Here is a 6,810-nt window from a genome sequence, read left to right as displayed (position 1 = left end):
CATAGAATGGTGATTGTACTACCTTCACCATCCCTCCTCTTGACACATGGCAAGGCCCATGGCTCACAATAGCCATCTATCTATACATATTTCTTGGCAATACAGTTTTTCCATCAGGCATTGTGTAAATTCATGTCATTATCTTAGCACTGTGTTTTTTCCACTGCTGTTTTTCTGTCTTGCTACTGTGTGTTTGCAACAGATTATGCATGAGTGTTGGTTGATTATATGTACCATCCCTCCTCTTTCCCTCCTGTTTTCTACAGGCTTTTTGGAAGGATCGGTTTGCCGTCAATTTTATAGAGGCCATCACTTTTCTGAGCACCTCTATTTATCAACTGTTTCAGTTCTGCATGTGACACTGAACCTTGTGTGTCGTTCAAAATGTCTAAGTCTACTAGAAACACCTCTGCGCTTCGCACTTGTTTAGGTACTTTTGCAGCCCTCTTTGCGATTTGATCTGCAAAGTTGTTTCCTTTTGTGGTGTCTGAGCTATCTTTCTGGTGTGCACGACATTTGCAAACTGCTAGTGCAGAAAGAAGCTGGACTGCATCCAGCAGTCGCTGCAGAAGTGCTAAGGGATTGACCTTGTGATGTCTGGAACTCTCTGTTTTGCCATATCTTTGCAAACTGGTGTTGTGCTCCAAACACATACTGACTGTTAGTGTAAATAGTAAGTTCCTTTCCTTCATACATCTTTATAATAGCTTTGCCCTGCTTGTAATAGTCCAACATGACGCGTTTAGGGGTCTCATTGTTGTACATACACACATGGTTGTACAGATTGGCTAACTCTTCACTGATCTTTTCCACAGTTTGCAACTTTGACCTCAATTCCTGGACGTCACCCTCCAGTCGGGCCTGTTCCTTTTTTATACTGATTTCGACACTTCTCGTACTTTGCCTTCAGAGTCTTCAGCTCCTGCCTCAGCTCTCCAGCTTCTGACATGGCAACCGTGTACTTGCACTGCAGAATCTCGGCCCCGTTTATATCGAGCTCATAGTAATCTCCGTCGTCGTGGCTGTCTCTGTCTTTTTCGCTGTCGGGGGCAGACTGGCGCTCCTTACTGGTCTGAAGTTTCCTCATTGCACTGAGATTTTCCGTAAATCTGTTGACAGTTTCCTTTTGTTCAGACACTGTCCCGTAGGCTTGCTCTAGCTGCTTCTGGCTCTTCTGGAGAGAGTTGATAAGGACTACTTTCCCCTCTCCACCTGCATTTCTTCACACTGTCCGACACTCCTTCTGTACATAATTTTGATTTCTGTATATACTGTACAATGTACATATAAGAGTCTTTTTATCTTTTTCTTTTAGTACTGTATTGTACACCATGGGCTACTGCTGTAACGTGCAATTTCCCCGATGTGGGATCAATAAAGTCTTTTATCCTTATTATCCTCATCCATAAGCTGCTGTTTCAGTTTCTGAATCTCGCAGATGTTGAGCTCACTCAGCAGGTCATCCACCAGGCTTGGAGCCGGCTTGAAAGCTTCCAATCTCTTGTTGTCTTTGTCATCTTCACTTGCCTTCAACAAGCCATTTTCAAAGCTTTGGATTAGATCGTCGTTGTCGGGCTCGGTGGCGGCTGAGATGCTGAATGAGCTGTTGTACACCGATCCGCCTATTGTCATGTAGTGGGAGAGCTCTTTGCGCACGATGGCCTTCTGCTCACGCTCTGTTTTAATCGTTTCCAAGGCCTCTGTCAACTTCCCTCAGGCACACGGCTTCCTCCAGCTGACTGTGGTGACACTGGGAGTCCTCTTCCAGCCTGTGGATCTCGTGTTTGAGACCTTCAAATTCCACCTGGTTCTGTCTCAGCACAGACACTTGTTTCTGAAGGGAGATGTTTTCCACCTCCAGCTCGCTGTAATCCTGCAGCAGACAAACTTCCCGCACCTTGTACTCTCTGATGTCATTCCACAGCTGACCTCTCTGCAACTCTGCCAGCTCTGAATTCTCTCTCGTGTCCAGGATGATTGAAGCCAGATGTTCATTTTCTGCCTTCACATTGGTGAAGGAGGCTTTGGACTGTCTGAGTTCATTCTGCTGTTCCAGAAGCTTCTGCTGGTAAAGCGCCTCCTTACTGGCAGATTCAAGGATCAGTGACTCTTCCCTGCTCTCGGCATCATCTACCATCTTCCTTTGAGTCGAGTAAGCCTGTCCAAATGCCTTTTTTAGCTGTTCCAGTTCGTGTTGAACCGCCTCGTAGTCCGTTTCCAACTCATCAAATCTGTCCCTCAGCTGCTGCTTCTCCTCCAGCACCACCAGTCCATATTCAGCTGCCTGGATCTTTTCATTGGTTGTTTCACGAAGCTCTCGGGTAAGACGGTCTACCTCGGCTCGAAGCCACTGCGGCCCGGCCTCTGTCACAAGCACCGCGTTGGCACATTCCTGCTCCTCCATAAACATCTTGGTGTGCCGCCGACACTCCAGTATGTCTGCAGTGCAGAGTTTGTCTGAAAACTTAAACTTTCTTCTCCACCTTTCTTGACCTATTGTTCCTGACCCCGTCACACAACCCTCCATAAACAGTGGCATTTTAACTTCTCACTACTGGGTCTCATCAGAAAACCTCTCTGGTACACAAATCGGAGGAAGGACACTGACACGCCCTTTTACTGTGCACTACTCACACAGCGGTGCCAGTTTTCAGGGGCGGAACCCGTCCTTTTGTCCTCTGATCACCAGTACTTCGTTTTCTTCGAGCAAAATAATAAAACACAGGACTAGCAGCGTTCTTTTATCAACTCTTTCAATGGCTTAATCCTCCATTCACACACGAAGACAATTTCCTATTTTCTTAACTTAATTACGGCTAAGTTATAACCTGCTTAATTAATGGCTAAGTATAACCCACTTAATTAGGGCTAAGTTTAACCCACTTAATTACGGCTAAGTGTAACCCACTTTTCAGGCAAAAGTCTAACCCACTTAATTACGGCTAAGTCTAACCAGGTCTCACCCTCTGAGGCAACAATTTGTTGCGAGGAGATGCGTCCGTCGGCCACCATTCAACACTGGGAACTGTTCTAACCGCTGGCCTGGAACGAATTCACGTCCTCAGGTCTGCATTGTGGGCTACAAGTGTGGGCCCTAAGGTGAGGTTTATTTTTATACTAGCACACGAACATGTAAGATTACCATAAGCGTAAGTGTAAACGTCACATGATAAAACAAAGCATGATATATACAAAAGGAACATGGTCATGGTCAGGAGTGATAATAAGTAGTTACAGCATTGTTACATGAACATTTTGAACCTAACAATTAGTCTAGGCTTAAGTATGGCAACATTTATCAGGCCTTCAGCCTGTATGCTAAATACGACATTTTTAAGTTAATTGTTGTGCTTATTTTAAATTCCATAATATACGAAAAGAGTTTAGTGTGACTCAGGAACCTGAATCATGTCCAGGCCAAGCAGGAGGTTAGGATCAAACTTCACTGCGTGATCTAGCCTGAAATCCTCACAAGTTCCTTTTTTTATTCTTAGAAGTAGTTCTTCACAACAATTTGCACTTTTCGGTCGAGGTTCCAAGGCACTCGAAGTCTTCAATGTTGTCTTCTTGACTCTGTGAAACTCTGCCCCAACCAGCCGTTAAATGGACAAACAGATATTCTCACATAGCAGGTCCTTGTGAACCACCCGGTGGACCATGAAATGAGTTCATTTCACCATGGAGTGATGCAAATGATGTATTATGCAATAATAAGCCACCCTGTCACAATCAGTTATGGGTTTTGAAAAGAGAGTAAACTCTTTGTTCTGTCAGTTAGTCAGTTTCGTCCATTGACTGAAGAGACAATGACTTGCTTTACAAAGGCATGAAAAGGGTCAACAGCACAAACATGCCTCGCACTTTATTCATCGCTGGACAAAGAGATTGATATTGTTTGAGGTAATTTTGTAATGACACCGCAGTTGTTCCAGTCATTTTTTATTTTCCAAACCATTATTATCATATGAAGTACAATTATTTTATTGAGGTTTTAGCCATAAAAGTTCTATTGCCTTTCTATCAGATGAAGATTTTTAATAAGCTTTTCAGTGATGTTGTGCTCTGGTCAGTATAAACACTATTAGATCTTCCGAGGGATAAATTGTCCAATAAATTGTCATGTGATATTTATTGGAAATTACTAAAGCAATTTGTTAGAGTATGGGATTGCATTTAAGGTATTTTTTGTTTCATGGCAGTACTGTATGTTCAAAGGAGAGAATGTCTGGTCTTTGATGGATTGGCGTCTTTGCCTGTTGAACACTGGCGCTGTGTCCGAAACCACAAACTCGTTCCCTATTCACTACTCACTACATGGGGGACATGGATTGAGTGAACTACATAGTACACTGAATTTAAAATGATCACGCGAAATGACGTCATTGTGTTGCATAATAATTTTGACTCCGGTTGATGGTAACAGTGGCCCTATAATTAACTTTATATAATAAATAAAATATTACTGTCAATAATAATAAAATATTAATTACTTATTACCTAAAATAATTGGTGTCCCTTGACATTTTCAAGCCAAGACGTGATGCCACATTCTCAAGTCATATTTCGCTGCAGGGAGAAAGCAATTTTTCATCAAGAAATGGCCCCAGAGCTACTTTTTATCTTTGGAAATATTATTTTACTGAGATCCTGTCACCTGGTGACGAACAGACGATTCTGAAGAAAAATTTTAAGTGAGGGAGGGCAGTGAAGATTGATTGATTATTTTTTTTACACATTTATGTTGTAATATTTTAAAATGATCATAATGGAGCCCTGCTAAAAACAATTGTAAACTACATCCTGATTTCTTATTTCCCAAAACTTCCACATATCAAAAAATTCCGTTAAAAAAAAAAAGGATCCCATCAGCCTTTACGGTATTACGTCATACTGTAAAGGCTGATGGGATACATTTCCGAGTTAGGAGGCTCACTTGTACACTACTTTTCACAGTGCATTGTGGGATACATTGAGTGCACTACATAAGGTACAGCAATGCTCACTAAGAATTCGGACACTATTTCAAAATGGCATCCACACTATTGAGTGCACTATGTAGCGGTGATTTCGGACACAGTGTGGGATAGGCTCCAGTATCTCCAGGAAGGACATTTTTTGTTCTTAGTATGATACAGACAAAATAGGCTTCGTCATTTTGTTCTTATCTGATTTTTTAAAGATGAAACTCTGTGTTACACTGCACAGCACCTCGGAATTGTTTTTTAGAAATGACATTAAATTGAATATCACAGGTTCTTAATTTGAAGGCATTTTAGGCATCCTGACCAGGTCTGGTTTCTCTGGCTTCAACTAAGGCAAGAGTATCAAATCAAATCAAACAATCTTTATTTATATAGCATCTTTTACAATCAAAATTGTTTCAAGGCGCTTTCCAGAATCCTAGGGCCTGACCCCAGACAAGCAACAGTGGCAAGGAAAAACTCCTCTTTAACAGGAAGAAACCTTGAGCAGGACCAGGCTCATGTAGGGGGACCCTCCTGCTGATGGCCGGCTGGGTAAAGAGAGAGGAGAGGAGAGGAGAGGAGAGGAGAGGAGAGGAGAGGAGAGGAGAGGAGAGGAGAGGAGAGGAGAGGAGAGGAGAGGACGGGCACAGAGCACAGAAACACACACAAAAATACACTATTTATACAGCGGGGCCGGAGGTCATCATGCAGCTCTGAAGGCGGCGATACCTGTAAATGAATGGAGAAAGGGGGGGGGGGGGGGGGGGGGGGGCAGAAAAACTACACAAGAATCAGCATAACTAGTCTGCTTGATGAGGAGGAGGAAAGGAGATGAAAAGAGCGGAGAGGAGAGGAAACCATGACCCAGTGGGGTGACAGAGGCCTGTCAGGTGATCATGTTTCCGGACCCCGGCAGCCTTGGCCTATAACAGCACAGCTAAGATGTTAACCTAATGATTAGACGACCCCCTAAGTATGATAATTTGTCTGTCTATGATAATAACTGGAACTGCAGAATTAGTAACAATACGCTTTTTCAAAGAGGTAGGTTTTAAGTCTGATCTTCAAAGTAGCGATGGAGTCAGCCTCCCGTACCTGGACAGGGAGCTGGTTCCATAGCAGGGGGGCCTGGTAGCTAAATGCTCGGACCCCCATTCTACTCGTAGAAACTCTGGGAACCACAAGTATCCCAGCATTCTGAGAGCGGAGCGGTCTATTGGGCTGATAAGGTATCACTAGCTCCTCCAGGTAGGATGGAGCTAGGCCTCTGAGGACCTTGTAGGTCAAAAGATTTAACGGGCAGCCAATGAAGAGATGCCAGTACAGGAGTAATGTGATGTGTGAGTAGTGCACCTGTCCATTTTTCAGCCGATTGGGAAGTGACTGGAAAGAGGATCACCAGACCATGATGAATAAAAAATTTCCGGCTGGCAATAAATTCACTTCACTGCAGTACACAACTGATAAATTTAGATTCTCCGGGAGGTGGGAAGGATAAGAATTGAAGATCATCAATTGAAGGACATGTCCAGTTGGAAAATAGACGCCTAGTGGACCTGTCAGAGATAGTATCTGTACATCTGATTTCATAATGCTAAAGGAAATCATCAGAGGTGATGAAGTATTACTCAATCTATCAAGGAATAGCAGGATGACTAAAAATATTCCACCTGGTCTCCTGCCACCAAATTTCAATCTGAGCTAAACAAAGAGCTAGGTAGCTAGTGACAGGCAGGCGGGCGGGCGGACGGACGGACACACACAGGCAGACAGACAGACAGAGAGATAGATAGACTGTGACTGATGTTTAGGGGGTCTGATAGCTTTGTATACACACAAAAATGAC

The 6,810-nt window shown here is 43.4% G+C and overlaps 1 pseudogene; it reads right to left on the bottom strand.

Moving 5' to 3' along the window:
• Positions 1-844: 844 nt before the first annotated feature.
• LOC101075151 (protein bicaudal D homolog 2-like) lies at positions 845-2,607 on the bottom strand (annotated as a pseudogene).
• Between the last annotated feature and the right edge of the window lie 4,203 nt (positions 2,608-6,810).

Source organism: Takifugu rubripes, chromosome 8, assembly GCF_901000725.2.
Source record: "Takifugu rubripes chromosome 8, fTakRub1.2, whole genome shotgun sequence".
NCBI classification, from domain to species: domain Eukaryota; kingdom Metazoa; phylum Chordata; class Actinopteri; order Tetraodontiformes; family Tetraodontidae; genus Takifugu; species Takifugu rubripes.
This window is presented reverse-complemented; position numbering and strand designations above follow the sequence as displayed.